Source organism: Psammomys obesus, unplaced genomic scaffold, assembly GCF_907164565.1.
Source record: "Psammomys obesus unplaced genomic scaffold, mPsaObe1.curated_primary_1811, whole genome shotgun sequence".
Taxonomy (NCBI): Eukaryota; Metazoa; Chordata; class Mammalia; order Rodentia; family Muridae; genus Psammomys; species Psammomys obesus.
Window position 1 is genome coordinate 30,902,261 of NW_026585895.1, and position 8,471 is coordinate 30,910,731.

Consider the following 8,471-nt stretch of genomic DNA (forward strand, 5'->3'; position numbering starts at 1 on the left):
GAATCCCCCTTCCTGTCAGAATCAATGCAAAAAGGCTTGTCAATCATTTGAACAGGACAAAGCCTCTCGGGGGGAAAAAAAAAAGTCTTGTCTTGAGATTTTAGAAAACACTATAAAGCCTATATATATATATATATATATATATATATATATATATATATATATATAAAGTGGGCTGCAGTCGTCTCTCTGGACCCTCTGGCTATTGTCTACTATTTTATTTTGTTGCTGTTCAGTTTTTTGAGATGGGGGTCTCTATCTATGTAGTCCCTGGCTGTCCTGGAACTTGCTATGTAGATTAAGTTGGCCTTGAACTCACAGAGATCCACCTGCCTCTGCCTCCCAAGTTTTGGAATTAAAGGTGTGTCACCATGCCCGGCTCACTCTCACCCTTGAGAATATACTGCACTCTGCCATGCACTTTGCCTATTGTCTATACTCTGATGCTTTGCCTGAATTTTTTGACAAAGGTCACAAGGATCAATGGAAAGAGGACACCAAACAAAGATTCTGGTGGCGGGCAGATTAAATAAAGTTAACAAAAGTAATGCCTCAACTCCCCTAAATCAATCTAACTCAGATGAAAATGATCAAAATACTAGGTGATGATCTGAAAAAGTCACTCTGCCTTCCTGTTATAATGTGTATTAATAAGGCCACACAACAGATCTGGTATGAGAAAAATTTATTGTAGGAAAGGGGGGAGGGGAGAGAGAGAGAGAGTGGGGCACCCATGACAGAGAGAGAAAGAGACAGAGAGACAGGACAAGACAGAGAGTTAAGAGAAAGTGGAGTAGGAGAGAGGATGGGATGGTGGGCGGGCCCTTTTTAGCCAGTGCATACCTGGTGCACACCTGGCAGCAGGTGATGATGTCAGAGGTTGCTAGGCAACCTAGAAGCAGGATATTGGAATAGCATTCCTCCAATATCCTTGTTTAATTAAAAAAAAAAAAAAGAGCAACTAGAAGATATAGCGGAGGTGGGAATGAGGACTTCGTGTTCAGAAAAGGTGCTTACTGCTGATGTGAGGGTGACATCTCTGAGGACCCTAAGAGACTGGGGAAGTCCTGGGAGAGCCGACTGTTTTACTGCCATCCAGGACCTGAGAACATCTGCGGCTAGGAGAGGAAATGCAGGTCCAGCTGACGCAATCTTCGAGGCTAGACTGGAGCACCTGTGGATAGTTGTTTTGGCGCTGCCATGGATGTAGGAAACACCTGGGTCTGACAGCGTACTGCAACATATATGTGGGCAGAAGACAAAGTTAAGTAGCTTAAGGAGAAAAAAAAAATTTTTTTTAGGTGCACATTTGAAACTTTTGGACACATGGTTTTGGTAGTTGGGGGAGCAGAGTCCCAAAACCAGGGAAAAGGGGAAGGAATTCCACCCTCTGAAATAGGCAATATGTGGGAAACTGAGGCTGTGGATTGGCTGTACTAATCTGGAGTCCATCTGACCTGAGAGGTCGATTCGGGTGGATTTCCTGTAGCTTCCAAGGATCCTTTTTAGTTTACAAAGAAGAAAAGTTTTAAACATGTAAGCATGACCATTGTTTGTGATCTGCACTGAACCACACGTTGTGGAAAAAGGCAGTATGTGCATCTTTGTGTCACGTCATAGCCAGGGCTTGGGAAATGATTTTGGGTTAACAGCATGAACACTCTTTAAGGTGACCTCAGGGAGGACAGAAACCTTCCATGAAGTAGAAGGGGCAAAAGCTCCCTTGATTTTGATTTTTAGTGTGATTACACATCATGAGAGAGGGACTTCTTTCCTCTGTCCGGGAGACTGGGTGTATGTAAGCCTAGTACAGTGAGAAACATTTTAAGTATATACTTAAATGCTAAAATCTTGGGCTTGGAACCATGAAAGTGGATCATTTAGTGGAATGTTCTATCAGAGTTAGATTAATAAATCAGAGCCATATGTCAAAGCTCTGAACAGTCTTTTTTTTTTTTTTTTTTTTTGGTTTGTTTTTTTCAAGACAGGGTTTCTCTGTGTAGCCTTGATTGTCCTAGAGCTCGCTCTGTAGACCAGGCTGTCCTCGAACTCAGAAATGTACCTGCCTCTGCCTCCCAAGTGCTGGGATGAAAGGCATCTGCCACCACTGCCTAGCATTCTAGGCACACAGCACATAGCAGCATAGCAACAAATCTAGTAGTTAGCAGTTTTAACTAGCTTTAACTGGGTTTTGAAGGCGTTTTCCTGCTGCTTAGGTAGGTAGCTTTTGTTTTTCTCTCTTGTTGGGCATTCTTTTTTACTTAGCTTCTCTATTCAGTTTTTAAAAATTATATGTATATGTGTGTAAGTGAGTCTTTTTCCTCATGTATGCGTGTGTACCATGTGCTTATAGTGCCTGAAGAAGTCAGAAGAGAGCATCAGCTCTTCTGGAACTTGGATAACACATGGTTGTGAGCTGCCATGTGTGTGCTGGGAACTGAACCCAGGTCCTCTGTAAGAGCAGAAAGTGCTCTTAAGCACTGAGGCATCTCTCCAGCCCCAACTTCTCTATTCTTGGTGCCAATCTGCTTTCATTTGGTGTATCACAGCCCTTGTTTCTCTTCAATGACAGCATAGGTTGGGGGTGGGGATGGGAGGAAACAATTTAGACATGCTTTGGTCTAAGGTTAGCTTTAAATTCTGGAGACTTCTTTTTTTTTTGTTTCTTTCTCATTTTGTTTTGTTTTGGTTTGTTGTTGTGTGAGACAGGGTATCTCTGTGTATGCTTGGTTGTCATGGAACCCATCTGTAGTGGGCTGGCCTTGAACTCAGCGGTCCTCCTGAGTCTGACTCCAAATGCTGGGATTAAAGGCGTGTACCACCACATCTGTTTATGGAGACATCATTTTAATGAACATCATAGCCTTATCCTGGTCTCCTCTTTTCTTGAAAGGGCATCTATGGGATATAGAATTTACTGAACCATCTTACCAAGCTATCTATACTTGTGATTATCAGAATTTGAAATTTTTGACTTTGTGACATGGCAAATGAGCAATGGAGGAACAGTTCAAGTGAGAGATGGAGAAAAAGTTCACCAGTTAGGGCTTAAATTTGGTGCCTGTGTGGAAGAGGCTATGGAGAACAAAGACACGGTCAGTGAGGATTGGATGAGTAGGTGGTTGTCTCTGGAAAATGAAATTACACGAGTATTTTTAGTTTGTGGCTTAGGAAGCAAATATATTCTGACTTCCTCACTGCAGCAGGCATGCCACAGCCACACCCTTTGTACCCTCACTTTCTCTGGTCGTGGCATTCCAGCATCTCTCTCAGATATCTCATCTCCACAGTTAGCAAAATTCCTCTCAGGAAAGCATCTGCAGGTAGCTAGCAGCACATACCCTCTGGGTCTATCTGCATTTCCAAGGCGCTCCAAGGATAGCAGGGTGTGAAGGTTCAAGTTGCTTTAATGGGAAAACTTCTTGCATTGCTCTGATGAACTAGCTCAGTCTTAGAGGGTTTCTTCCCTCCCTCTCGCAACAGCCATGCAGAACATAAATATTTCTCTTACCTCTGGACAGTATTTGACAACCTTCTCCCTCTTCTACCATTAAGGTAACAGGAAACAAAGACTAAGTCTGCCAGGATGGTAACATATAGTCCCAGTATTTGGAAGGCAAGAGGCAGGGGGATCCCAAGTTCAAGGGAAGCATGAGCAATGTAGCTGGACTCTGTCACAGGCAACCAAATAAGCAGTGCCTAAGGATGTGGGTCCTGGTTTTGAGAGTGTGCTCAGTTCCGCCATGGAAGAAATGATGACTAGGGTTATATATGGAAAAGCTGTAGGTGGATAATTGGGAAGAGGGAGGGGGGGTAGAGGAGTGTTGCCAATGAACTTAATATGGATACTGCCTAAGAAATACCTAGCTCCTAGGACACAGTACTCAGATGCACCTTCTGGGGAGCTAAGAGAAGATACAACAGCAAAAGGTCCTTTCAAAGCTAAGAGAGTTTGCCAGTCATGTCTTTCTGCACCTGCCATGACTGGCTGGACACCCAGCAAGGCTGCCTTTTGTATAGGAGACTGTCTTCCAGCTTCCTTTTTTATAAGAGTCTAACTCTCAAAAGCTCATGTAGCTTGTGGTGGTTTGAATAGATTTGGCACCCATAGACTCATGTGTTTGAATGCTTGAAGCCTGCCTGGTCTACAAAGTGAGTTCCAGGATAGCCAGGGCTGCAACACAGAGAAACCCTGTCGCAAAACACCAAAACCAATGAACCAACCAACCTACCAACCAACCACCACCAACAAAAACCCCAAAAAACAAAACAACAAATGTTTAATATAATTTAAAACATACTAAATAATTTTTCTTTGTTTTTTGAGACACTTTCTCAGTGTAGCCCTGGCTTTCCCAGAGCTCACTTTGTAGACTACGCTGGCCTCAAACACAGAAATCCACCTACCTCTGACTCCGAAGTTCTGGGATTAATGGCATGAGCTACTTCCACTGGCTGCATTAAATACTTTTTAAAAAGATTCAGTAACTCCCCAAATTTAGCCCATACTTAGTAGCCAAACTCTAAAAACAGAAGCCCTTTGAGGAATGTTCAGATGGAAGCCATAACTGCACCTGGTGTTTCACCCCTCTGTACAGGAGCAGGCAGCAGGACAGAGCATAAACCAGGACAATAGGATGCAGGGATCAGGCACTGGGGGAAGTGGGATGCGCGGCAACGGAACCCACGCAGAGTCCGGAATCAGACCCCAGCGGCCAGACTCAAGGTGCAGGTCTAACTTTATTGTGTAGTATGTAAGCCTTTATCCTATGCTAGCCTCAAGCACCAATAACAGTCAATCATGTTGGTGCAACTATAAGGAAATGGGGGGGGGGGGGACAAGGTCTCCTTAGAAGACTTCCATAAAGAAGGAGAAAACATAGTCACTGTCCTAGTCATTTCTTCACTAGTGTGCTAGGGGAGTCCCTAGCAGATCAACACTGTGTGAGGTGGATCAGGATCATCCGAGGATGCCTCGCTTGCCTTTCTCTATGGGCCTCGGCAAATTTTATCTCTACACTCCCACAATAGGAAATTCTTGAAGAAGTCAAATATTGACTAATTTGTAGCTCCAAAAGCTGTTGGACAGCGGATATGGGACTATGCACAACACTGAGCAGAAAATATGCTTTCAAGCTTATGGGAAAAGAGATGTTTGAAAGACGGATCTGAAGCAGATTATTAGACTTCCCATAGTTCCATGGAATGCTAGTCATTAGTAAGTGACAAACTTTCCATTTCTCAGTCTGGTATCAATGTGGCAATGTTGCACTCATGGCCATCTGTGGTTTGTGGTACTGAATGAGATGCACATGTCATCTCGGAATGGAAAGTAGATTACTAGTGATTCAGAATGCCTTTTCCTTCTGGCACGGCAGGAAATGTTTGAAACCTGATCCTGATCCCTTAGATGTTACAGTACCATAAACTACAGTATATTCTGTCATTTATAGTAGCAGATGAACTATAAGGTTTTGTTTTTTTAAGTCACCGAGTCTCTCTCTCGGTTTCTAAAGACAAGGTTTCTCTGTATGACCCTGGCTCTGTAGATCAGGCTGGCCTCAGACTCACAGAGATATGCTTGCCTCTGCCTCCTGAGTGCTGGGATTAAAGGTAGGTGTTACCACGCCCGGCTTGGGGCGTCTTCCTTACTATCAGCATAATTTACTGTTTCTGTAGGAAATGAGCAAGTGTTAGTCTGAAGGAATGGCGAGGATGAGGCATTATGTCATCTTACTGAAAATGTCAAAGAGGAAGAGGTGAGAACAAGAAAATGAGACTGTGATTGACGGCTTTACTATCCTCCCCATGTTCCTAGGCTTCTTCCACACACAGACCCTCGGCCAAGTGGCTTGCTTCCCCATAGTTACTAACCAGTGCTTCTCTTTATGCATGCTTCCAACCCAAAAAAGGCTCCTACGTCATCTGATAAGTCTTTTTGTTTTACACCTTTAAATTTTATTTTCTGTGTTTTGCCTACCCGTGCACCATGTGTGTGCAATCCCCACAGAGGCCAGAGGAGGGCAGCAGATCTCCTTGGACTGTGGTTACCGTCAGTGGTGAGATGTCAGGTGGGTGCTAGTAATAGAACCCATGTCCTCTGGAAGAGTAACTGGTGTTCTTAACCACTGAGCCGTCCTCCAGTCTCTCACCTGATAAGTCTTTGGAACTTCTGCCTTCCTTTCCCTGCCCCTATCTTCCAGTTTGGGGAATCTGAACTCAATGGATTCAAATTTTGTCTGCATTATGGTTTTGGTTTTTTTCTTTTTTTCTTTTTCTATTTTTGAGAAAGTCTCACTGTGTAGCCATGACTGGCCTGCACTTCCTCTATACCAGGCTGGCCTCAGACACACAGAGATCCACTTGCTTTTGCCTCCTGAGTGCTGGGATTAAAGGTGTGTACCATCTGGCTCTGTCTGCATTATTAAATACTTAAGGTTAAGTTTTTGTTCTTTCTTCCTTTATTTAAAAAACTATATATTTTATTTTATATGTATCTGCAGAGAAATTTTAATTTAGATCATGGCTGTTCTAGCAAGAGATCACATCCAAAGATCTTCTGGGTCTGTGAACCAGCTGGAATACAAACACGCCTTTAATCTAGGAGACAGAGGCAAGCGGATCTGAGTTCAAGGCCAGCCTGGTATAGAGCAAGTTTCAGGTAAAGAAAAGCTTAAATCCAGGCATAGGGTACATGCCTTTAATCCCAAATAATGAAGGTAAAATTAATTTGTACAAGGAAGCAACCAAGTATGAAAGTGATGTTTGAGTGGCAGAAATAGTGATGAATCAGAGGAAGATTTTACAGAATAGCATATGCCCAACTCTCATGAAAAGAGAAGGGGAAGACACTTAAGGGGCAATGTGGAGAGTTTTTACTGGGACAATAACAGACAGGTAGGTTACAGAGAGAGAGAGAGAGAGAGAGAGAGAGAGAGAGAGAGAATTCAGGTGGAGAATGAATGAACCAGAGAATGAGAAGGAGCCAGGAGATTAGAGCAGATTGCTGGAGATAGTTTGAGGTCAAGGAAAGCAATTCAGAGGGTGAAAAAAAGCCAGATTGAATAAGCCACCTGGTAGAGGAGTTTGAGCCAGAACAGTTGAGTTGAACCAGCCAGCCCAGAGATCAGTAAGAACAAGAAGGGTGAGCTTATTCAGTAGTAAGTCTTGGAGGCTGAAAACATTCAAGGCCTAGGCTAAATTGTATGGAGGCTAGAAGCTTCCTGGACTAGGCCTAGGTTAGCAGACAGAGGCAGAAAGCCTCTGAGACAACAATTGAACAGGAGAATAAAAGTTATTTTCACATGTATCAACATTTTGCTTGCTTGTATAGTATCTGCATGATCATTTTATGCATGCCTAGTGCCTGTAAGACCAGAAAAGGGCAATAGATCCCCTGGAACTGGTGATATAGACTGGCTGCAAGCTGTCACATGGGTATTGGGGACTGATGGCAGGCTCTCTGGGAGAGCCGCAAATGCTCTCAACCACTAAGCTATCACGACAGTCTCCTGGTGTTTCTTTCTACATTTTGTTTTGTTTTGATTTTGAGACAGACTTTCACTCTGCTGTTCAGGATGCACTGGAACTTGCTATACTGGCAAGGATGACCCTGAACTACTAATCCTCTTGCTTTGAATTTCTCCAGTGCTGGGATTACACATGTGAGCCATCATCTCACCTGCCTTATCTAATGTGATGCTAGGACTGGAACACAGGGCTTTGTGCATGCCAGGCAAGCCTTCCTCTGACTGAGTACATACTAGCTGTGGAGAAGGGTGTAGGCAGCGAGGCCAATGGCTATGGCAAAGGCTTTTGTCCTGGGGACAGCACAGTGGACTTTCACTTTCTGCAGGTAGATGCGGAGGAAAGGCAAGAACAAGCTGTTTGTTGTGGTTTTTATAATGCATCACTTCTTGAAGGGCTAATGGCAGTCAAAGGATAGTAACATTTTCCTCAGTGGTGTAGCCATTGATGGATGAGTTGCCCATGCTCTAGTAATAACCTCCCACACAGGCTCAGGCAAGAAGTTCTAATCAGTCTCAGTGAGGCACACACGAGACAGCATGGAAGTGGGGAGGGAACTTGTTAGAAAGAAGAAGAGTTTCAGTAGAAGAGGGCAGGGGGATGAGAGAGGGGAAGAGGTGGTAAAGGTAGCAAAACTCACTACATATGTGAATGAAACTTTAAAGAATCGAAAAACTAAAAAAGAAAAGTAAGAAAAAAAAAATGACCAAAGGCTGCATTAGGTTGAACAACAAAGGCTTCACTTAGAAGACTGACATTAAACTGAGATGGAGTACAAGGAAGAGGATGAAGGTGACCATTTCAGTAGCTGAAAAATCCCTGAGGTGTACATGGTAATACTGGAGAAGTAAGGGATGAGGCAGAGCTGGAAACCAGAGACAAAGAAAAATATTCTTGGGCTGGAGAGATGGCTCAGTGGTTAAGAGCTCTGGCTGCTCTTCCAG